Genomic DNA, 26,336 nt, shown 5'->3' with positions numbered 1-26,336 from the left:
ACATGTTGCCTACTATTTACTTTTGTAGTGATTTGTCTCCTATTTTAGGAAAGCCAGAAGTTTATGTAATGCAGTTCAGTTATACTGGCATTTAAGAAATTGCCTTTCAGAAATTTGTACCATAAATTTAAATGGATTTTAGGATTCTGATTGTAAAATAGTGCCACCCTTTAAAATGCAAACAAAAACTCAAACAAAATTTAAATTTTCCAATAAATCTCTTTTGCTTTATAGGAGCTATATGAGGTCTTTTCTCATCAGCCCAATCAAGAAAATAAAGAATTACTACATGTGCCAAATATTTAAAATAGTGAATGGCTTTTATATTGGAATGCTATGGCCTAGATGTACATATCAGTGTGAACAATAACTTATCCATGACTGTTCTTCTTCACTTTCTAAGTGCAAAACAGGGAACCCATTAAAGATTTTAAATTTCAAGAAGAAAGCATAAATGTGAATGGTAGTTGAATAAAGGAAGAAGAATGACTAAAATTCTATAGCTGTAGTGACTTTTTCTTGAAAATAAATCCTAGATATGCCGCTGTTTAGAGTTCCAAGATTCTGTCTTTCTACAAGATACCCATATTCTTCAGGCACAAAATGTGTTTCAATACAATGAATTGGTGTACTGTCTTTTTCCATTTAAAATTGTGATCAGAGCACAAAAAACATTTTTGGGGATTTGGGAGCTTGTTTCTTAGATAGTTAACATTTAGATCTTGACTTTACCTCTGTTCAACAAGCAAACTTCACAGGTGATTTGAATATTTTAATTATTTTTTAATAGCTGTTCCTGTGAAAATCTAATTGTGACTCATATAGATTAAATAGTGAAATTATTATCTTTTGAAAATAAAGGCTATATGTATAAGTGAACTAAATGCATTTCCAAGCAGTCATTATTTTATGTGTAATTTTTTGTTCTATTGACTGTGTCTCCTGTGATGATTTATAGCATACTTGATTTGACACAGTGTTATTAAAACAATGTTATCCTTAAATAATATGAGTATTTATATTCTCAGTAAAATTGAGACCTCTGCATATTACTTTAGGAGTGTAGAGTAGCCTTAAAACAAGTTAAGCTAAAAAGAAAGTATTTGCAATTTGAAACAATACATTCTACATTTATTTGTAAAAAAAAAAAAAAAAAACAAAAACCAAAAAACAAAAGAACAAAGAAACATTCTTTTTTTATCTTAAAAAGAGAACAGGACAACTGTGAAGAGTACATTAAAAAAGTCTCACAGACAAAGCTGTGGCTCCTGGTGAAGGCTGGAAAATGGCAGTTCAGCCACGCTTCTTGCATACCTCAGCAAAATAGAAATCACAACTATAAAAGTCAAAAGAAAGAAAAATTGGATCATGGATGCATTGAAGTGAAGAAGTTACCTTTTCTGCCAGGGTTGAGTAACTGCTACTTTTTGTGATTATGATCATGCAAAAAAAGTTCTATGATGTAAATGAAAGAAAGAGTTGTATTTCACTGTATGGTTCACTACCGGGTAAAGCAGCTAATGAACAGATTTTTCAAAAGGTGGACCCACAGAAAAATATCGTTGACAGATAACTGTTCCTAGGAAAGCTGACTATAAATCATTTATTCAAAACAGTAACTGGAAGTTTTGCTTGTCAGATTTTTAAAAAGAGAGAAGTGTTTCCTTGAACTTTTGCCTGACTTTGGCTGCCAATATATTACTAGCACCTGGGAGAAGCCTCAGGCTCAAACAGTCAGAAACATATGAAGTTCCATTTTGATTTAATAAGGGTCCCCTTCCTGTAGTAGACTTTGTTGTATTGCTTAATTTATTCTTCTACTAAAATTAAGAAAAAAAACCAAAAAATCTGTCTTAATGTCAGAAGACACTTGAATGTAAGTTTACACTAAAAATTGCTCTTATATCAGAATTTGCTTGCTTTTCTAATTCTTGTTGACTCACCCTCAGCAAATACCGTGAGTAAAGCAGAAAAATCTGCTTGTATTAGGAAGAACCACATGTGTGAAAGTCACTGGTAGAGGCAGTTTGTATATCTTTCTGATTTGTGATGGACCCCACCATTATTCACAGCTACACACGAGATCCTGGAGAAGAAACGTCTCTTTTCAGTGCAGAGAGGACATAAAGACGGATGTACTCTATCTACTGTGCTATATTCTTGACTTGAAGGAGCAAAGAATTAAGATAATTTAATCTTGACACCCAGACCATAGCTTCTTTGCTATTCTGGTGCGATGGTGTCATAATAGTCCGTGTACTGGTGGTTTACAAAAGTGTTTTTGGACTAACACAAGAGAAGAATATTACAGCACATCTGTGGCATGAATGCATGGAAGAGCTCAGCCAGCTGAATGTCCCTGTATGTAAAACCACAGAAGTTTGCAAGAACATGTTTTGTATTTGCTTTCTTTGAGAACTTCAGGAAGGAGTTGAAGCAAGAGGAAATAAAGGGAAAAATATGATCTCATTACTGTGATGCTTCTGACATAAGGTTTGATTTAGTTTCCCATTTAATTATCTTTCTGGCTTCTGTTTTATGTGAATAATTTAATGCATATTCTCAAATCCTAAGAGTTCAAATTTGAAGGCAAAGTTCCTGAAGATCTCATTTTAGAAATCACTTGAACTTTTTGAACCCTTCTAGTCATAAATAGCTCCTGTACAACCTTTTGACCACTCCAATAATCCGATAGTTACTGTCTCACTACGTTTCAAATATACATTACAGTGAAAGAAATTGTGGCCATTTTTTTGCTTATTTTTCTGATATTATTTCAATAACTTTTTACCAATTTGGTCATTCTTTTCAATAATTCACAAGGGTATTTTAGCCAGTCAGCAGGATGGAAACACTTATGTTTGGAGAGTTACAGCATCAGTGGTGGCTTGACTGGCCACTGACTTCCATTTTCCAATGACATTCAATTTACAAGCTACTGCAGGAAAACATAATTTTTAAAAGTTGGAACTATGCATTTGAAATTTTAATTGTGCCAAAATATGTAACAATCACAGTGTACTCAAAGTTCTCAGAATTTATAACAACTGCATTTTCCTTTGTGGTGGCCCATAACTGAGAGATTGCAAAGGGCCTTTCCATTATAAAGTTTTTAAGAGATTTTTGCGTCATGTCAATATCACAAGCCTTTAAAAGAAGGAAATACAGCCTTTAATGCTATTGTAGGCAGCCATGAGTATCACAGTGAGGTTGCTATTAGAGTGTAAATTTTCTGTACTCTACTTCAGAATGCTAACAATTGAGTTACCATTGGTCTTCATGCAGACCCAGCTGCATAAAAGGATGTTAAACATTTTCCTTTCCATACAGATCAACAATAAAATATCATCTGGGATGTATATATTCTCTGCAGCAGAGAGGCAATATGTAATACAGCAGATAATATGGATGTTTAGAAGTCAAGTATCTAATTTTCTTCATATTTAGTACTTTATATCCTACTGTTTGGAGTAGGAGGAGTTGATATCCCAGTATCCGGTACCGTAGATGCTGGTGGAAAATAGCCTAGGAGATAAAGTTTTTGGGGGAAAGGAGAGGAGAGGAGAGGAGAGGAGAGGAGAGGAGAGGAGAGGAGAGGAGAGGAGAGGAGAGGAGAGGAGAGGAGAGGAGAGGAGAGGAGAGGAGAGGAGAGGAGAGGAGAGGAGAGGAGAGGAGAGGAGAGGAGAGGAGAGGAGGAGAGGAGAGGAGAGGAGAGGAGAGGAGAGGAGGAGGAGAGGAGAGGAGAGGAGAGGAGAGGAGAGGAGAGGAGGAGAGGAGAGGAGAGGAGAGGAGAGGAGAGGAGAGGAGAGGAGAGGAGAGGAGAGGAGAGGAGAGGAGAGGAGAGGAGAGGAGAGGAGAGGAGAGGAGAGGAGAGGAGAGGAGAGGAGAGGAGAGGAGAGGAGAGGAGAAGAAAAAAACCTGCCAGTGAGTAGAGTTCTGCATGTTGAAAGAAGCTGTACTGAAGTACATTAGTTTGAGATAAACCACTGATCTGTTTTGCCTCGTTTGTATTCATCAAAGTGCCAATACAATAACTTTGTGGAGCACTAGACTGGAAGGCTTTAAAATCTTTAAAGCATTTTATGTTTTCTTGTGAACTTCCCTACCTGACACCTTGAAGGAATTTGCAGTAAGCTGCCATGGTTTATGCTGGATACAGCAATTTCTTCCATGCACTTGGTTCTACATCTGAATGTCACTAAAAGCCAGTCATTCACATAGCTGTGCCTATGATAGCATATGCAAAATCTGCCTTGCTATTTTTGACAACAATTCATTGATCTAGGGGTATGATAAAGCAAATGCCCCAGTAACAAAATCATCCTAATTTTTTTTGCATCCCAACGTTGTTGTAGTTAAACTCAAAAGCAGCACACATAAAAGTTCCAGGGATTTGATTTATTCATATGACCACCCATGTAGGCTTTTTCTGCAGCATGTTTGCATGTAACAGTCTTAGCAATGACTGGTGTACCTGCCTGTTACATCCTTTTTTTCACATTTTCGAGCCTAGGGCCTCAGGTGTGGGTGTATTGGATAGTAATGATTAAGCCTTTCATTATGTTGTTTCATTGTCAGATTTCTTTGCTTTCAGGGAGATCAGAAAAGACATGCAACTTTCTCAGTCTGAAGTGGTTTCTCAGTTGGATTTCTCACTAGTCATTGTAGCAATTTCTTGTTCAAAACAACAAATAACTTTTGCTAATACTAGCAATAGAGACAAGCAATATAACCAGTAAATATTTTCAAATATTATTTAATCAAAAAAGCTGAAATGTTAAGAGGTAAATTAAGTTCTGTGAAGAAGTTTCAAACTCTTTTCTTAATTATTATATCACTCTCCAATTGAACTGTGCATCCTTGAGACCTTTATCTTCATGCTCTATAGGCAAATGCAAATCATGGTTTTATCCAATTCAGGGCTGAAAGATGAAATAATATTTTATCATTAGAACGGCATAAATCAAGAAAATCAGAAAACCAAAGGAGGCTGGCAATCCCTCAGCAGTAGCAGTTTTTCACAGAGCCTTCTAGAGGAAGGATTGGTCAAAATGGGAGATCACTGCAAAGGTGGTAGAAAGTCTGACAGATTCTTCTGGCAGACAGTCTTCCCAAGTGTGGGGAGTCTCAGACTTCAGACTTCTCAGACTCCAGAGCATCTCTGGAGATAAACCCCTTCTCATTCCAGTGTTTAACCACTCTTTGGATGAAAAACACTTTCTTGATATCTAACCTAAACGTTCTCTGATTCTGCTTCATGCTGCTTCCTCAAGTCCTGTCACTGGTTACAAGAGTAAAGATTTTTGTGAGTCAGTTTTCTCTTCAAAGCTTCTTGACCGTGGATCACATATCCATGTAGAGAACACGAGAACAGATTGAACATTATAATTGTGGAGAATGCTTACAGTAAAAGACATTGATAATTACTAAAGAAAGACAGCACAAGGTGAATATATCTCCTGAAAAGTCAATCTGGAAGAAAAAAAATGAAGAAAAGGAGAGGGAAAAGCTGAGTCACATCATCCTGCAGAGGAGCTCTTGGAGACCCTGCAGAAGGAGAGGAGACCCTATAAGTAGGGCCAGAAGAAACAACCCAGGAGCTATAGGCCTGTCTGTCTAACATCAGTGCTGAGGAAGGTCATGGAGCAGATTGCCTTGAGCAGAAGCATTTGGCACATACAAGACAACCAGGGTATCAGGCCCAGCCAGCATGGACTTAGGGAAATTAGGTCGTGCTTGAGTAACCTGATCTCCTTCTATGACAGGGTGGCCCACTTTGGGGGTGAGGGAAAGGCTGTGAATATTATTCATCTAGACTTTAGTAAAGCCTTTGACACCACTTACTGTGGTTGGAGGGTTTGCCAGGTTTTTGCTGTGGGTCAAAAGTGTTTTCTCCCAGGGCTCAGTAATTGGGCCAGACCTGATAATTTTAATCATCACTGGTGTGGATGATGGGATTGAGTGCATCCTCAGTAAATTCACAGATGACACTAGCTTGGATGGGACTGCTGATCTTCTGGAGGGCAGCAAGGCACTACAGAGGGATCTGGACAGGCTGGATCCATGGGAAAAGGCTAATAACGGTCTGATGTTCAACAGGACAAAGTGTCAGGTCCTGCCCTTGGGTCACATCAGTCCTGTGCAGTGCTACAGGCTGAGGACAGAGTGGTTGGAAAGCAACCCAGCAGAAAAGGACCTAGGAATTCTGCTTGACAGCCAGATGAAAGTGAGCCAGTCATGTGCCCAGGTGACCAAGAAGGCCGATGGCATCCTGACCTGTCTCAGAAATAATGTGGACAGCAGGACTGGGAAAGTGGCATCACCCAGTTCTGGGCACTGATGAGACATGTATATGTGCACTCAGAGACATGTTTTAGTGGTGGACTTTACAGTATTGGATTAACACTCAGACATGATGACCTTGGAGACCTTTTCCAACCAAAATGATTCTATGATTCTATCAGTGCTGTGTTAGATGTAGGACTTGTCTGGTAACTCTCTTGATGTAGGACTTGTCTGGTAACTCTCTTCTCTTACCTTTGTATATCCTGGGCATGGGAGTGCAGCTTGTGTATTAGGAAAACCACTATTGTGTCCATGCAATTTTGGTGACATTGTATGTGAGCTCTTACCAAATGGCTGAAGCACAGCCAAGCAGCTGCAGATTATGTTTTTCTTGTGCCTGAGGTGGGAGAAGTTTTCCACCTAAATTTATATTAAGGAAATGATTATACCATCTATTCCTTGAGAAGGAGTACTCCTCTGTCTGTGGGCATGAGTGACTTTTGTCTCTCTTCTAGTCTGGGTTTACTGAAAAGTAGTGAGGAAGCACAGTGGAAAAGGTCAGCATCTGAGGTGCTGGCTTCAGATCTCATAGAAATCCCCCCACTGGGAATATAAATATCTTCTCTGCTTTCTGTCAAGACAAATGAAATTCAAGTCTGCTTTCTGGTTGGTTCTCATTTGCCTCCACCATCCAGGAAGGTGGGGCAACAGAGATACATCTGAAGGCATCATGTCTCTACTACCAAAAAATGATGCCATGACTACCAGCAGAGTAAATGACAGAGCCGTGTTTAGAAAAGGACCTATGTCTTGCACAAAATTTCAGATTGTATTTCCTGTTCTAAACATAGATGAGTGAAGAAATTAATAAGAACTATAATGTACAATACAAAAAGTTTCAGGCATCTGTGAAAATAAATTATAATCTTAGTTTTAAAAGCTCATAAAAATCTGAAGCTCTTGAAACTGAAACCACATTTTAGTATCTAACATGTCAAAGCATTCAAATGTGGCATAGCCTTCTGGAAAGTTATGAGCTTCAGAGATTACAGTAGAGGAAACAGTAAGAACTAAAAGAAGGTATGAGATTCTTCTCTTTCAGACTTACATTATGTTCTCTGCCTTCCCCTCATCACTACACATTTTGAAACTTGTTAAACTGTCTCTGCTCCTTGGGAGCAATATGCCCCTTGGGAGAGGCACTGGAGGCAGTAGACAGGCGTCTTTGCCTTGGGGCAGCACCTGAGACTGCTAGTTTCTCCAGAACGTAGCCTAGGGTTGTGTCTCAGCTTTCCAGACCTCCACCAGTACTTCCATCTTTCCACAGCTCTGGCACTGTGCAGCAGGTACACACACACAGCTGGGATGAGCTAACCTGAGGTAGACCACATAACCATGAAGGGAACTGGCTCCAGGCAGCAGGGTGGGAGAGCTGGAAGGAATGTGATGTGAATCGCTGGCTATGCCTAGACTAATTCAGAGCTGTCTGGAGTGAGTGTGTAAAACCATAAAATGATTTGAGTTGGAGGAGATCATTAAATATCATCTACTTCCAACCCCCCAGCCATGGACAGGGACACATTCCACTAAACTTGGTTGCTTGGGGCCCTGTCCAACCTGGCCTTGAACACTTCCAAGAACAGGGTGTTAACATCCTCTCTGGGGCAACCTGTTCCAATGACTCACTGCCCTTAAAGTGAAAAATTTCGTTCTTATAATTAACCTAGACCTGCTCTCCTTCAGCCTAAAGCCATTCCCACTTGTGCTAAGACTATATGCCTTCATAAAAGGCTCCTCTTTTACTCTCTAGTAAGCTCCTCTTCAGGTACTGGAAGATCTCTGGAGCCTTCTCTTCTACAGACTGAACAGCCCCAACACTCTCAGCCTTTTTTCATGGAAGAAATGCTTCAGGCCTCTCACAATCTTTGCGATCCTACTCTGGACCTGGTACAACAGGCTCACGGCTTTGCTGTGCTGGGCACCTCAGAGCTGGACTCAATAGTTAAGGAGGGCTCTCACAAGAGCAAAGAAGAGGAGGAGAATCATCTCCCTTGACCTGCTGGCCATGATTCTTTTGGTTTTCTGTTGTCTTTCTGGACTGCTAGTGTATGTTGATGGATCATGTTGAGTTTCTCATCCACCCTCAAGTATTTCTCCTCAGGGCTGCCCTCAGGCTGTTCCCAGGAAATGGCATTTCTTTTGCCCTCTTCTTCCTGCCCCTTCCTGCGCTGCTAAAATTAAACTGTGTTAGGAGACAGTCAGAAATGTATCAGCCAGGAAAAAGTTGTATTCATTCTGGTTGGGTGCCACAGTCCCGTGTAGCTGTAGAGAAGCTGTTCACATGGTTAGGGAAGGCTCTTACACCCTCCTCCCTCTTAGAAAACTTCCATCACCACCTCTGTAATGAAAACGCCAATGTCAGAACCGAGTTATTGGATCTGTAAGCCACACGACAAGGATGCTGGCTGTTGAGCTGCCAGCAGCTTCTAAGCTGGCATAGTGAACACTACTTTTCCACTAATGGTAACAACGAGACAAGAAAATTTGGATGTGTCCTCTCAAGTGTAGAATCAATGCTCTCTTTATGAGTTTTAATATATAATAGGGTTTGAGGGTTTTTGAAATTTTTCATCTTGGTGTTTTGAAAGAGTATTCTTGCACTTCAGGTGGCACTTCCCAAAACTACTTTTCATTATACCTTACATCAAACTCTTTCTTAATAGTTCAATTAAAAAAAAAAAAAGGTTTTATTTTGCAAAATTATTTAATGCTTCGGATGAATATATTATTTATGAGGGAGGGAACTTCTATGAGGTCTTCATGCTAGACTCCTATAAATTCCTGGGTATTTTCTGAGATTCTTTGCCCACTTTTGCTTTTCCATTAATCTTGCTTTGTTAATCAATTCCTCTGAAGAGGACATCTCTTCCTAGATGCACAGTTATCATAGACTTTGTATGATATATATATGACACATCTAATGACCAGTAATTTTTATATTTTAAAAATATATTTCTTCTAGAAATTGTTAGGCTATAGATATACTCAAACGGGAAAGTCCAAAGCAAAATTTTGTCTGAAAAAAATAAATCTCCCAGTGATAAATAAGGAAGAAATCAATAATTTTAAACCCACAAATTTGCTTAGGCAGTCAAGAATCTAGAAAAATGCCAAGTGTGAAAATACGGTTAATTGAAACCTTTCACTCCTTCAGCATTAGTTCTGTGTGTGACTGTTCTTTGCACAGTGCTGTTAAAAGATCCTAAACCACTCATAAACTAACATAAGTTTTAGGGCAGATAAAAATTATTCACTTGAAATTTCTTTTAATTTAAGAATGAAATCAAACAATTATATTAAACAGACATTGTAAGGCTGTCACAGTGAGCTCTCATGCATCAACAACTTTTATATAAGTACATACTCAAGTATGCACTGAAACTGAGTAGTTGTTGCCACAGTGGCTGTCACACCAAATGTATCTTCTCAGTGAAAACACTTAAAAATCAAGCATCTGTGCTAACATTATACTATTTATACTGAACCTGCAGCAATAGGTTCATCTTACATTCTGTTTAATCACAATTACCTATTGTGGAGATGAACATTTTCTTTGCAGAATCATTTTTATTTTAATTCTTCCAGTGTATTACAGCAACAAAAATGAGCTTTGGTAGTTCCAAGTTGTACCAAAGTTTATTCACATTGAACTGTGGCTGTTTAGGTTTATGTGATGGAATTATAGACAGAGTGAACACGAGATAACAGCTTGATTTGAAAATCCTACAGAAAAAATTATATTATGATATATTGACGCCATGTGATATTTTGGAAAGAAAATTTTATTTCTAGTTGCATAATAAAATTACATTGTCATCTATTTAATTCTGAGGAATAAATGAAAATAAAGAAAAATACAAGAAGTATAATAACCAGTTATTCACACTCCAGCTCAGGTAGGAAAACTTGCCAACATTCCGGAATCTACATGTTTAGGTATCAGTTTTCCAGTTTTGAAATAGCTAACGGCATTGCTTTATTAAATTTCCTTTTTAAAAATAAGCTGTTAATTTTCAACCTGTACTATCTTTACATACTTTATGTTGGCTTTTGTTGGAACAAATGCTCTACAAAGATTTCTTCTTTTCTCTAATAACTTTTCATGTGACCATAACAAGGCACTTACTGTAAACTGGGAAAAAAATAAACATCAAACCAAATAGAAATATACATTAAAGAGCATTAAAGATGTTTGTTTTTCTTTTCCTGAGAAATCTTGCTTTTAACTGCTCTCACATTTCCCTCCTCTCTTAATTCTAAATAAAACTTCCAAGATAGTTAATTGTCTGCACTTCTACTAATGAATAGTAGTGTGGAATAATGTAGTTTACTAACTTACTGCCCTATTAAAAACAAAGCAAATAAATGTTGCAAAGAGATGTTTGAAATAAACCTTGGAAACCTATTAGTTTAGCATATAGCACTGAGAAAAATAACATTATTCTATTTTAACCATTTAATAAAAAACTTCTTCGTGTCTAGCTGGTCTATATAAAAGTAATGTTGACCTATACAGAATCTTAAGTTATGTTGAGTATTTTCTAAGCAATAAGAAAGCAGTCTATATAGACTTTTTTTTTAAAGTATTATATGGAAGTAAGAAAGCATTATTAAATGTCCATGATTATTGCTCCCATTGCATCCAGTGCCACATTATTTGTGCTGCTGAAGTTCTAGCTGAAGGTGTATCATCAAGGGGACTGGACTTCCATTCAGGCTATAGGTGGCTTTATTACTTTCCTTGTGTTTCACTGACCTTGTAAAGTGGTTACACGTAAAAAACTCAAAAGACCTGGCCAACATCTGTGGCTCTGCTACTGGTTTGTGGGGTTACTCAGTTTCTCATTCTTGGCCTTTTCCCTTGTGAAGTGGAATAATAGCATTGAACTTTGTACTGTGTCTTGACATCTGCAGATGAAAGTATAGAACTACGGATTGTATCACATTCTGCTTGAGTTGTGATGACTGTTACTGAAACAGCCCAAAGCTGTTTCTATAATGCATGATGTTAAAGCAAGAAATATGGAATACTGGAATATTTTAGCTATATGGAAAGTGAGAAAGAACAAGGTAGAATGTTGAGTGAAGATTGTCATGGCAGCAGATGGTCATAGCGCTGTACAAAAAAGATATGTGCTGAAAACTAAGGAAGAGTCATATTTTTTTCTACTTGATAAGCTGCCTTATAACACAATGTGTTTTATTCTCTCTGTCTCCATCCTCTCAAGTATTTAGATTTTTTTTTTTCATATGACCTGTGGGGGAAAGGAAGAAATAGGAGCATGAGAGGAGGAGAGAAAGATGAAGTCATGAAAGAAGGAAGGCTAGCTTGAGAGTTGAGTGGGTGCAGAAAAGAATGATTGGTGGACAGAATGAGGGTGAATGAAAAATGGCACTTGACGGGACAGGTAAGGAAATGGAGAAAGGCAGCCAAGTAGAGGGCACTTGTCAGTGCAGCAGCATCCATATAATGCTGGTTCCCCACACAAGTCAAGGAAAGGATAGCACTGAATTAATAATGTTTGACAATCAATTGTCAGGCAAAATAGAAAATCTTTGGAATCTCCTGGCAATAAAGACAGAGGTGAAGATTTCCATGAGATTAAATTTCTGTAAGTGGGATAATTTTTGTTCACTTTCCTAAAGTGTTTTTAAACTAGTGAATAGATAGACTTCATGCACAGCAAGTAATACACTTATCACTATTCTCTGTTTCCACTGGTGTAGCTTTTACATTTGTGAAGAGTCATTGACTGAGTTTAATACACTGTTTCAATGCTTCCAAATTCACAAGTTTTCCTTCTTTGGTAATGGAAGTATGCACAGTCAGTTCACACATGGAGTTTATGATAATTCTGTGATTAAGATGAATGTCAGAAAAGATAAATGCATCTCACTAACAGGTCCCTGGTCATAACCCAACTCTGTGGAGTTTGCAAAGCATCTAGCTAAGGAATTTCACATACCAAACATGAGCCAGTAATACACTAGGACATATTGCTTGCTGTGACATTCTTTGCATGGCAGTTTTGAGAAATTATTAATTTTTAAGAAGAAAGAAGGTAGAAAAGGCTGCATGTGTGCCCAATGACACATGCTTGTTTGTGCCTAATTCATTGGAAAAATTGCTCAAGAAGTGTTCAGCCACGTTCAAATATGCTGCCAAGGTCAATTTGGCCTTTCCAAAAGTGGTGGTTATGTGAGGTAAAAGTGCTTGTGGCAGCTTCAACTTAAGCATTTTTGGATATTAACTTATTTTGTTTGGAAAGCAGGTCATCTGACTGTTTTGGCAGTCCCATCTCTGAGCATTACTGATGGTATACTTTGGAAAGCTCAGATGGAGAGTTTGCTTTGACCAAGTGTCTAGAGCCCAGCACTGTATTATAAGGCTGCATAGTAGAGATCATCCGAGGGTGCCAAAATTCTATTCAGACACCTAAGATTTTCAAGTTAAATTCCATTTTTATGGTAGTGGTAATTCAGAGACAGAAAAGAGGCATGTGAGTGCATTAATTTCTTGTCCTATCATCATTGTCTTGTACAATCTCCCAAGGCATCTAGAAAATGGGGAAGAATTGATCCCAAATCTGAAGTGGTCAATATGCATTTGCAATAAGGTATTTTGAAAGCAAAGAAAGAGAACAACAGTACCATGTACCAGCTGCTTCTGGTCTGTGGGGCTCTGAAAACAGTAGCTAGGTAAGAAAATCTACTACGCTAGATACAGATTCTGTGTGTACGCATGTGAGGCTACCAGAGTTGGATGAGAAGGTTGTAGTGGGTGGTAAAGTTACTGAATGAAACCTGGCCACATCCAGCTTAATTATCTGCTGTTCCAAAAATTGTTTCTGCAAAGTGGTTTGGGTGTGACTTCTACCTGTTGCAGACAAAGAGAGGCTCCTTCACCAGAGCTGAAAGAAGGTTAAAATTGAAAGAAATCTAGCACTCAGTCAAACTTTGAAGTTTAACATAGTTCAAGAAGAGAGAACAGCATGATCCTGCTCCCATGAGATTGAGTGTGAACAGCAGTAGACACAAAAATTCTTTGTTTTCCATATTTCTCTTAATCCTTAAGTTTGGAATAGGTAAGTCTCACACATAAGTAAGGCTGCTTTAGGTGTGTGGTTTGGTTTCCAACCTGGTGGTTAAAAATCACCTCCAGCAAAATTTGCTGCCCTGGCCTTTGGGACTTGCAATGCCAATGCTTGGCTTAGCAGGAGTTTGCTTTGCCCACCACTTCTGGCTCCTTGAGACTTGGACACGGAAAGGCTGATGTGCAGCCCCACCTTAGTCCTTGGATGTTCTTGGAACTGGTTGATATTCCTTTGGCAGGAATATCCCCGAGGCAAAGCAGGGTGATGATACAAGTTCACCTCGTTTACTGGAATGTCACTTGTACCATCCAATGCTTTTTGCATTGTAATTATTTCCTGGGGGTAATTGCATGCTTTTTTAGACTTTCTTTTGCGCTCCCATGCTCAGCTGAAAAACTGCCAGAGGGCATTGCTGAACTGTTCCCAAGGAGAACAGTAATGTCTAGTAGTTACTCTGACATTATTGTTATTTATAAAGTCTAAACAAAAGAAAATAAAAGGCTAGATGTTGCTTAACCCAGATCCATGTGTTTGGGGTATGAAGGTGGTCTTATGGTTGACAATTCTTTTCCTGTTTGTGTTATATCTAGGCTGGTCATGCGCTCTGGTGTGAAAACGTCTACTACTTGCTGGTGCCATTCCACCAATAGATGTGTTAGGTTTGTATCAAAGTGGTAAACAAAGTTGAGCTCTGCTAGACATCCTTCTTTACACGTGCCAGCAGGAAAAGTTAACCAAATAGAGAATTACATACTCTATGCCCCAAATACTGTTTGGGGTACATCTATTTCATCCAGAACAGGACTGGGGTTCAAGGAAAGAATTTTGAATCACAATTCTTAGAGGGTGCTGCTCTCTGGTGCTGAAGCTCAGTACCACCATTCACCATTTCCTCCAAGCTGTCTTTAGCTGTAAAATAAACATTTTGGGAAACTCTTGGTTATCAACTCTTTTCATTATCTATCAGGATTAATATATTATGAAGAAAACAAAATTCAGTATAACCAAATATTTCTCATGTTAAAAAAGAATTGTTAGAGGCCTGACTAAAGAAAAAAAATGCAATACAAACAGTGAACACTGAAATATAAACTCCCATGAAAGGATAAAAGACATTTTGCAACAATGCAAAGCATCTTATACACTCTTATGGTACATAATAGATCACAGATAGACATGACATCTAAGTGCCAATTAAAAATATTAATTAGTAGTAACTTTTCTAAGTGTTATTTTAGCATAATAAATTGAAGAATTGTTTTTAGCTTCAAGAGATTATTAGTTTGTTTATCTCTCTTCAATTGACATAAAATAACTTACTAGCTTACTATTTAATAAGAAACACCACAACTTACTTGGAGAACAATTCTTTTACTGTTCCTAAAAAAATTAAAAGTATTTAGTGTAATCTGCCTGCCTTGCTAAAAGACTCCACACTTAAGGGTAGTTGCTACAAGAGAGTTAAACACACAGAATCCTCCACAACACTGCAAAACTTCACTGTTTTACTTCAGCTTAGCTGTGTTTTAGTAGTGAAAGTTTACTTCCACACTTAGAAACCTCAATACAGCTATGTTGTATAGCTATAGTCTTTCAGTTTCTCTTTTGCTTCTTGAGGGAAGTTATTATAAACATTTCCTAGAGTTTCAAACTATAACAGAGTATTTTGTGGGGAAGAGTGTTTTTTCCTTTGAAAGAACAGATGATGAAACTCCGTTTTCCATTCTGTTCAATTTCCACTTTCATCCTCTTCAAGTTTTATACAGAAAATTGCCCTAAGCTGATATGTAATTGTACCTAAAGAGTTTGTAAAATCACCTGTAATCGCTATAGACTGAGCTTGTAGTGAGATCTGATTATAACTTTCCTGAAAATTGATGCATCAGGAAAGTTCCAGGGCAGTTAACTTCTGTATTCTGTAACTTCCCTGTATTTGTATGGGAACAGAGAGGGACTGGGATAAAAAGAAAGAACCATTACTTAAAAAAATAATTTAGAAAGCCAGGTTATAAAGAGAGAGAATTTAGAGTGTCATAGAGGGAAATAATAGGAGGGAATTTCTTTTTCACTTTTAGGTAAGGCAGCCTCTCATCATTTATGGAACCCCTGAAGTATATATATAGACATGTGGAAGCCTATCCATAAGCCCTTACTACCTGCTTGCAGCATAATGATACCCCAAATGCTGCCACACTTGATTTAGAGACTGCAGAGTCTGACAGAGATGGAGCAACCTATTCTACAGGTAAGGAAAAACACTGAATTGAATGGCACTCAAGAACATACCCATGCACTTTGTTTAACTGAGGCCTGGATTTTCCTCCTGACTTCAAAATGGCTGAGAACTATGGCCTTTTCTTTGATTTATGATAGGCCAAAGCACACATTTCAGAGCTCTTGAGCAGAAGTGACGGTATTTTTTAGTTATATACTTTAATAAATAATGGACAAGATAGCAGAATTAGAACAGTGTAAGACAGACTGAAAACAGTGAAAGAGGGAACTACAGGTAAACCCAGCCACCCTCTGATGTACTGCTGTTTCAGAACACTTTGTTCACTGTATCCAAAATAGTACTATAATTTAAAGGCTGCCACATATGGAAGATGTTAGCAGTTTCCATTGCCTCGTTCCACTTGATAGACATACCCACTGAACCTAGGCAGAGTCCGTTCCAAAGTAGGTGATTTGTGAAAAGTTTTCATGCTTCTGGTTCTTATAAAAACTGCTATATAACCAGTGTATGACTTTCATTATGCTTTTGGTTCTATAGCACAAGCATTTTGTTTCAGAGAAAATCTGATTATAACATTACTCTTCAGTATTAACTGAAGTTAGTAGGTAGAGATCTCCTGATTAAAGTCTATTTAGTCATTAGTACTATCTGCATGACAAAATGAAAGCTTATTTCTAATACAGAGTATTTACATGATCTTTATCACTTGTAACTATTACTGAAAAATGATAAATTAGGTGTACACTTTCAAAATAACACCTGGAACAGACTACCTCTATAAACTTGTTTAACCTTTTATTTTTTTAGTGACAGATTGGAATTTATTATTTTGAAAGTCTTGGAGCACCTGGTCTGTGATTTTATCAGAGTTATAAGAAATGCCTTGGAGGCAAGGGTGGGGGAATAGTTAGAACAGGAACTGTGATTCTTTAAAAAGTGTCTTTTATCTCAAGAGCAACTTTAGTTGAAAGCTCAAAGCACTATGGACTGCAATTCATTCTGACAAATCAGTTCTTAAGGTGTTACTTATATTGCAGTTAAATAATCCTAACATCCCTGCTGACTGTCTAAGTTTAACCTCTCACCCTGGGAAATCTGATCAAGAGAGAAATGTAGATAGAGAAATACACCAAGTATTTTTTGCATTTCTATCCCCTGTGAAACAGTTATTGGCATAATACTTCCTACATTCAAAACACAACAATGAGAAGTTAACAACAAATTTAAAAATATGTGGACCACTTAAAACAGTCTCTAACAGTGACTTATTCAGAACCTGCTTTTTAGGCAAATATGTTGTATGAGATTTGCAACTTTTTAATTATCTTAGAATCAAACTGCAACACTTGCAGATGCAACGGAAGCATAATTTAACTCCTTCCTTCCTTCTTTGTCACCAGCACATAATGATGCAAGTATCAAAGAGACTTCTTTTTGCTGTCAAGCTTTAAAAATGCCTAAGAAGCTGATTTTTCTCAGATGTGCTGCCCAAACCATGGTTGGCCCCGACTCTGCATGGCACTGGTTACAGTGTTTTTGTCAGTGGAATTGCTGGTATCATCCCAGGACTGGCTTCTGGGAAGCCTTCCTGCCTGTTAAAGATCTCTGTTGCTCTTTGACTGGCTCATTAGTTGGACTTTCACAAAGCTAAGTTTGAGTGATCATTTCTGTTTGAAACATTTTTTGCTGTTAAGAACGGACTGTCTTCAACTTTGCACTAAGGCTGTTATTAATGCAACTGGAGACACAGTATTTTTTGTGCTAACTTAGATATTAGGCTTGCTGCTTAGCATGTCTAAAATTAGGCTGGCATTAAAGTTCAAGAACACAAATGAGCACTAAACCCAAGGTCATCTTAAAAGGTTCAGATAACTCCATACAGGAAAAAGAGGAAGAGCTGTATAATTTAAGAGTACATTTCCATGTCTGCAAGCAAAACAAAACTAAACAAAACAAACACAAATGCACAGTCTGGGTAGCAAAGGAAAGATGAATTTTTGCTCTAGCTCAGATCAACTAATTTTGTTTTCTTTCCCATCTGTCCTCCATGTGAGTCTGTCCACATGAAAAATCCCGCTTGGTGAAGCCCCACAGGGATGGCATCCATATCACAGCAAACGCTGGGACTATTCATCACTTTGGTGCCTGGGATAATTTTACAATAACCTTGGCAGGCACACTTCTACGAAAGATGATTTTCAGCTGTAGGCCTGAGACCAGATTAGATCTTGTTCTTTAATCACCAGCATAGTCATATTCCCAATGCTCTTAAGTGAAGTTTCTTTGTGCTATGCTTTTCTTCATTTCAGCATTACACTTTGGATGAATATAGGGACTGCCTATAAACTCATCTGAGACATTCCAGTATTAATCTTGGACAAAAACAAAAGCAATAAAATTCATGTGATATAATTAGTCAAAACGTAATTGAGTTGTGAGTAGAGTTTGTCAAATATTTAAAGTTTCTGCCCTTCATAAAAGGGAAAAAGGATGGAATGTATGGAGTTGGGGTAATCCCAGACAGAATAGATAAGTAACAATGAAGCTTTCAAGAGAAAGTTCACATATGTCTGTGTGACAGTGAGATTTATGATTATTCTGAGTTGTTCACTTCAAAGTATCTTTAAAAATGATTATTGTAAAATGGAACAAGGCAGAGCAAATTTCATGTTGTGAACAAAGAAAAATTATCACTGAAAATTATCTGCAAAAGCAGAGTGGAAAAATAAGCTGAAGTCATTCAGATTTTTCCTGGTTTAAGACTAGTGGCATACAGAGATTTCTAGATGAGGAAAGCAAAGGTAAAAATTCTTTCTTTATGTAATTTATCTTTACTTGGATTTGTAATAACATATTACAAGTAATGGCCAAGACTCCAATGTTCCCTGAGGTTGATGAAAGCCTCTAATATCTGTCCATGTGAGTGCACTAGAAATCCATTTCAGACTGTTTTTCTTTTTAAGTTACAGGCTTGGAAAAAAATCTCTTCAGTTTTCAAGAGACATTGAAAAGTGTGAAAGATATGCAAACTAGAAACATAGATATTTTCCACAGAATTTTTTTGAGTACCACTCTGCAATTTTTTCACTATGAAATCTATAACCATCAAAAACATGCTAAATGTCCACTCACTTTTTGAAGTATTGATGAAATCATGGCCTATTCTTGCTGAATGTAGGTTGATTTATAAGAGTGAAGACAAGTAGTTCTCAGAAAGCAATCATCGAACTCAAAGTGAAACTCTAGAGTTTTAAACCCACATGACCTGAAGCAGAAACCAGTATTCTCACCAACCCTTCTAAGGCAAAATTGCTGAGTTTAGAAGAAGCATCAGCCATTCATCTGAATAGTCAGGGAAGAAAAATAGTTTCATAAATATCAGCAAAGCAAACTCGTTATTTTTGATTTATGAAATTTATTGCTGCATCATTTGGCACCTTCTCATCCTTTGAAATAATTATGTATTATAAAATGTTTTGTGAGAAATAAATACATACTGATGCCCATTTACCTAGGCAACAGCAGCAAAATTTTGAAGAGTGAATGTATGTTTACATTTTCTTACTGGAGTATATAAAAAAATATGATGGAATTCAAATATTCCTTCGTGTGGATATATGTGGTAACATAATTATTCATTTCCATGCATGAATTCTGTGAAAAACTTACTTCAAAACTAGCCATGAAACCACATCTCCAGGTATTGGAAACTTGGTGATGATCAGTGATCAGTCTGATCTATTGGAAGTAAACTGGTCAAATAAAATCGATATCACCTTTCAGGGGAATTAGAATTTTACAGAGAGAGGTGTCCGTAGGTGTATCTGTACCAGGGCTCATCATCGTGATAAAAGGCAGGATCAATTCTCATTTCTTTAGGCCAGATGCTATATATTGATGGATTTTCTGTTAAAAATCACTGTGTGCCTCTTTTCCCCCTCACCATTCCTCAGATGCTCCCTTTTATCTTGTTGGTACTTCCACTATTCCAGAAAGCCTTACCATCCTTGAAGCTGCATAAGTGGAAGCTTCATATTTTCATTCTTTCCAGCAACACCTAATTTCCATTGATGTTTCTTTTCCCTTTGTCTGAGAAAAGGTATAATTCACAGTTATATAGCAACCTATACTGAGGAGCTCATTTTGGCTCATAAGTTGTTTTTTTTTTCTTTCTTTTTTTTCACTTTTTTTCCTGTGTGGTTTGTTGTTGTTGTTGTTGCTTGTTGGGTTGTGGGGTTTTTTGGTTGTTTTGTTTGGTTGGGGTTTTCTTGTTGTTTTGTTTGGTTGGGGTTTTTTTGTTGTTTTGTTTTTGTTTTTGTTTTTGTTTTTGTTTTTGTTACAGGAGGACTCTAACACATGTCACTTCACATAGCCAAAAGTTAGGCCTGTGTGAAATCATTGCAGAAAAGTACATGGATTAAAACCAGACTGACTGAGTTAAAAATAGAACAGCTAGAAGAAATCGTCACTGTGTGTAGTCATTTACAAGGGAATGTAGAGATTTTTTCTTTACACTCTAGCCTTTGCAAGGGCTTGGAAGGACTATAGAGCAACTTTTCTATGAATGTACATTGTACAGAAACAGGTGGAGTCATACCTATGAAGAGCTCATACAGGGAGCAGCCTGAACGTTTTGCTTAAATGCATGTCAGACAAAACAAGTCACTTTAAGATGGGAGGACAGGACTGACAGGATCCTCTTAGTGAGTAAACTGAGTCACATCGAGTATTACCTGCACGCCTTCACAGTATGATCTTACTCTAGGAGAGAGTTTAAGTCTGGCTGTGATTTATAAATTAATTTCCAATGTCTAAGATGTTATTTCCAGTTGAGTGAGCTGTGACCATTTCTATCAGTTGGAGGGACAGGTGTAAGGAATTGCCTCTGTAGACACTTGCCTCCTGAAGTCACCACTCATAAATGCTTCTGTTTCTACACCTATTTTTCGGGAAACCAAAGTGCTTTCTACATTGGACTGAGAGCCATTCTGTGCACTGACACTTTAGTCAGACAGGGGCTCTGTAGACACTTTTTCTAACAATTCATCATTAATCACATCTGCTTTTCCAACACCATTGTATCAAGTGTTATCAACTTTCCACTCTAGTCAGCTTGTGGGGTCCAAAACCAGAAAGTGGAACAAAATTTATGAAACTGTAGAAAGGGAACATGTATCTCACTAAAATTTGAGTGTGCATGGTCAGGAACAAGGAGGGAGAAGGTGCTTCTGTCCAGCTCTGGCAACACATCAGTGTTATGCACAAAGCTATTGGGATGCTGACTGAAGGAAAGTGTTATTCAACCTCCCAAGAGTACTGCTGATTTTCCCAAGAGAGGAGAGTGCAAAAAATTTGGAAGAATTGTTTCCTTTGGAAAATAATGTTGAAAGAAACCTAGGACCCCTTCCCATGGAACAAGATTTAGGAGAAAGAAATATTTTGAATTTGAAGTTATAAAACTGAAACAAGGTGCACATTTTTACCAGTGATGATAATTATAGGAGTTGCTTATCAAAGGATGTGCTGGATTTTCTACCACCTGAAATCTTTCAGCAAATACTGGATATGTTAGTGATTATCTCTTGCTCAGCCAGAGGTTATAGGCAATGTTATGCAGAAAATCAGATTAGAAACCCATAATGGGCCCTCATGACCATAAAGGTACATGAAAGTCAGTGGCACAAATTTGCAACAGTCAGTGATTTGGTTCAAGGCTGAAACTTCTAAATGCAGATTTCTGTTTTCCATTCTGAATGATGAAATGCTTAATGAGACAGGAGCTGAATCCTGGCTGCAGTTAGATTGATGCAATTCCGGTGACTTCAGTGGAGCCGCAGGGTTTGATACAAGGACCTTTCAAACCTGTCTGTTTTGACAGTAGCATTATTGCCACTTAATCAAAAGCTTTTACCTTGAGAAGCTTGTTATCACCAGCATTTATTGTGGAGAGTGAGCATTTTCTTTTTATCTATGGAGGAAATAAATGGAAATAAGCCTTTTAAAATTATAAACACATCTGACTAGTTTTACTGTGCCAAACACAAGAATCTGTTGTAAAAGGATATAAATATATGTTTAAGTAACAAAGAAACCCCTCTAATTCCTAAAAATCATGCCTAAATTCACTGGCTAAAGATCCTGGTAAGCTATGAGAAGTGCTTTGTTTGAGGAGTTAGGATAACTCGTTCTCATTCTTTCAAGTTGCTATCCAACATACCAAGCATAATCCCACTACTTTACAGGTGGAGCCACATTGCAGCTAGTGACACAGACAGATGACATATTTATTAGCTTGTCAAAGCTTCCTCTGTTTATGGAAGACTCACCCAGCTAAACAAAACAGTCTGCTTCCCATTGGCTAATTGAGCTGGCCCCTGTTGAGAGCCTCAGCAAAGTGCTTGATGAGGCATAAAATGATGATTAATTAATTTACTGCTCAGTTGATCATCAAACTGAGAGGTTTATGATTCTCACAGCGGTCAACACTCTCTCTTCAATGTGCAACAGCATGAGCAGCCTTCACTCTGGCCTGCTGCTGCCTTTGCTATGACCTGAGATATGGTGGCTTAATTCAGAGGAAACAGGGAAAAATTAAGAGAAAACTTTCAAAAGGAATGTACACAGCAGCCTCTTTCACAGAGGCTTGTGAGTGCCAGAATATTTCTCACAAAGGGGCTTTTCATATCTCAGCATTAATAAAAGCTACTTTGCTGGAGTTGGTAGAGTGGTTGGTTGGTTGTTTTGGTTCAATGAATTAGATAAGAAACCTTCTGAAAATAAGTTTCTTCTCTGATTACATGACTAAAATTCAGAATTAGAATGACATAATATAGACATCATAGGGCTCTATATAGAACTTAACAATTGCAGGTATAGGTGTGCGAGAAGAGATCAAAATAGTAGAAAAACTGAGTGGAGCTCTCTCCTTTTTATTCCTAGAGAAGAATTTTAGTAATTTAAAACTCCTTAAAAAGGATTCTTAAGATTTTTAGGTTTAACATGAGGCATCCTGTGTATTGTGGACAGAATATTTTAAAACATAATTCAAAACGCACATTTCTTCACACATGCAGCTTGTGTGCACTCACCAACTGTTTTGCATATGTTTTTATGCACAAATTTTTAAATATTTGCACTTAGGTCAATATTCTGAATAACTCTTCCCTGAAATGTTGATGCAGTACCCAGTTTATTCCTAATTTGAAGACAACTAAATTCTGCTTAGTTACAGTGATTTAATTCCAGAATAATGGCAGGTGAATCAATATGTATGTAAGAAATTAATTGAATCTTGTGGAGAGGCACTTTTTATACCAGCCATTTGGTTTGATTTTACATATCGTCTAGGTGGTGTGATAGGTATATCGGCACGTACATGGCAATGCAAACACATTTAGAAGTTTCTTTTACCTCTGTTCTCTAACACTGGAAGATGTACTGGAAGACCCCAGGAAATATTTCCAAAATGTCTGAAGGCCTGAACATTTCCCTGATTGGGAAGTAAATGGTTTATTAGCATGGGAAGAGAGGGTCAGTTTGTATGTTAAACTTTTCACCAAGTATGTATAGTCCATCCTTAGATAGCTATCTGACTGAGAAGAACCAAGATAGAAAATTAGGCTCCTTAATATAACTTCAGTCCTTTTATTTGCCCCAAAAGAACAATGAGAACAATAAGCAAGCACAAGAGGAATTGAGTTAGTACAGGCACTACATCTTTTGTTTATGAATAATGTTTCACTAACTCAGCCTATAGGAAACTTCCTCTAGTTTAGATAAACCACCAGAAGCAGCCTCTTTTTCTCAGAAATGTAGTGTACAGAAACCTTAGTTTGCACATTTACATAAAATATGCTCTAGTGTGGGGAAAAACTCAGAAAGAGACAGAGCTACAGAGCAAATAAATTCTGATAGAGCGATTTGACAACAACAAGAAAGGAAAACGAAAACAGTGAAAGATAATGTGAAGTATCATGTCCCAAGAACTTGCACCTTTGTCAAGGAATGGTAGAAATCTCACTAAACAATGTAAATCACAAAATTGCAGGGATTTATTTAAATAAAACACTTTGTAAAGCACAACTCATCATTTGGAAAAAAGGAATGCTTTAAAAATTAATAGATGAGAAATTAGTTTCAAAATATTTAGGAGCAAAAACTGAAAAGTATTTAGTGTGAACATTCGTGGTAATGTGAAAGTGCAGGCTTATGGTGACTCTTGGGTGAATAAATTAGATATATATATATATTGTAAATCTTTAGAGGTTGAAGGCCTTTTGCCTCTGAAAATGGGACTACTGGTGTTACACAGATTGTATAGGATGGAGCTCTGAAAACAAATTTCAAAATCATTATCCAGTCAAAGAGATAGTCAAAGAGTTCTGCTGTTACCTGCTCTTTTATGCTCATACTTCCAGATTTGCAAAGCACTGCTGAAGAGATCTCATGAGGTAGAACTCAGTAACTTGCCCAGACAAGAATGTAGGCAACAGAAAAGGTAGACATACCTTTGCCATGATCAGATATTTGTTGTTGGCTGCTTAAGCTTCTTTTAAGCCTCTTTTGTTCTACTTTATGATGCTCCTCTTGAGTAAGAGTAACCACAGAATGGAAGCTCTACAGCTCTATCTGCAATGGACATTTTTTGCATAAAAAACCTGTCCACCTCTGATCCTTCTTATTTCCCCCCCCTGTTCTATGTCCTATCATGATCTAAAATTCATCATTCTGTAACAATATCTGCTTTCTCTCATACTTCTTTTTACGATCCCCTTTTGAGGCTCTATATAAAGATGCATAGTGCTTCATTTTTTATAGCTTCATAAAATGTAATGGCAGAAAACCCATTAGCTAATCTGGTTGACTACCTTTGAAACATGCACTGTAGAATTTCACCTGGTTATCCTTGCACTGAGCTGAATGATGTGTACTTGACTGAAGCGTATCTTCCAGATGGATATCTAGTTTTGATTTGAAGACATCAAAGGCCACTTCCCTGCCAGTTTTGAAAACATCAAAGAGTACTGAGCTTATGGAAGATAAAAGAAAAATGAGCTAATTGCCTGGATGCTAAAGGGAAATTTACAGCAAATATTTTGGTCCTATTCTGGCTTTTAAAAATCTGGCTTTCTGGAAAGGCTACACATATTTTAAGATGGCTTTCTTGTTTTTTGAATCGAGGCCTCACATGGTAGACAAATTAGTTTTGAGGAAAAAAGAAGGAAAAAATGCAAGATCTACCATAGTTCAACACTGGCAACCTTTGTAAAGGATAAGCTGAACCAAAAGAAAATTATCTGCATGAATTTGAAAAAAAAAATATTTCATACTCTCTTATAAAACCATAAGATGGAAGGGGAAGGGGAAGAGAAGAGGCGAAATCACAATTCAACACCAATTCCTCATCTCAAAGTGATGTATAATGTGCCTTTAAAGACTACTTTCTCTTCCCTTCTCACTCTGTCATACCAAAATTAAGTTTTATACAATTTACTTCTAATAAGTGTTATCTTATCCTGTTCTTTGCATTTACATTTTTAATTTTATATTTTTAATATATCTTTAATGTTTATCTTTTAATATATTTTAACATGTTGTATTTTCCTACTAGAAGAAATAAATAATGCTAAGAATACATTTCTGATTAATTTAGTTAGCTCATGGTATTGTAGGTCAGACATTTTTCCATGTAGAAAGATTTAAATTATGTTTAAATTAAGAATTTACATCTACTTTTTGGCCTTTTTGAGAGAATTCAGTTTTTGCTGGGGTAATCAAATAAAACTTTTTTAATATTTTTGACTGAAGTGTCAATCAAAATAACCATCTTCAGTAGTAGCTTGAACCACCAGTTGGCATGGGCACAAGGACCATTTGCTAGCTTGAAAATATTTGATAAAAAGAATTTTGTTAATGGATTGAATTACACCATTGAAAGAATTAAAGAATTATCAATATTGTTGAAAGCAAGAATTAAGAATTTTAGAAAAAATTGTTTCACAGAAGGAAAATATGTGGCACTTAAAACAACATGAAACTTCTCTAAGAGCATGGCTGGGAAGAGTGTAAGACTTTTCTTACACACTTATTCATAGATTGGTCTCAATGAACTATTATTCACTGCAGCAGTTATAAAAAATTTAAAATCAATATTTTAATTTGGTTTTCCACTGGAACATTTTATTTTCACAGAATATGATGTTTCTTCAAGGACACACTCATGATACTCTAACAGTTCATAGTTTACCACAACAATCTAGGGAGAGCTCACATTAATTATAAATAACCATTGTTAAATCACATTTTCTGGCAGTAGGTTCAGCCACGAACTATGGACAGCTCCTGGAAGAACAAACTCCCTCACAATTTTGCCCAGGCTATGTTCCTATAAGTAATCATGGGCATGGTAAAAACCTCAAAATTTTATCAGACAGCTCTATCAATCGATGGATTTGCCATTAATTATCAGTTCTGTTATATCCTCCTGCCCTGGCTACATACTACCCATACCCTTTTGCATCCTTATCTTTTTGCACCCATATCCCTTGCACCCTTATCCTTTTGCACCCCTGGTGTCCATGTGAATCATTCCAAATTGATTCTAATCCAATCTTCCTTTCTGTGATTCATCCATGTAGTAAGTAAAAGAGTGAACCTTGACA

This window comes from Sylvia atricapilla, chromosome 1 (assembly GCF_009819655.1).
Source record: "Sylvia atricapilla isolate bSylAtr1 chromosome 1, bSylAtr1.pri, whole genome shotgun sequence".
Taxonomy (NCBI): domain Eukaryota; kingdom Metazoa; phylum Chordata; class Aves; order Passeriformes; family Sylviidae; genus Sylvia; species Sylvia atricapilla.
This window is presented reverse-complemented; position numbering follows the sequence as displayed.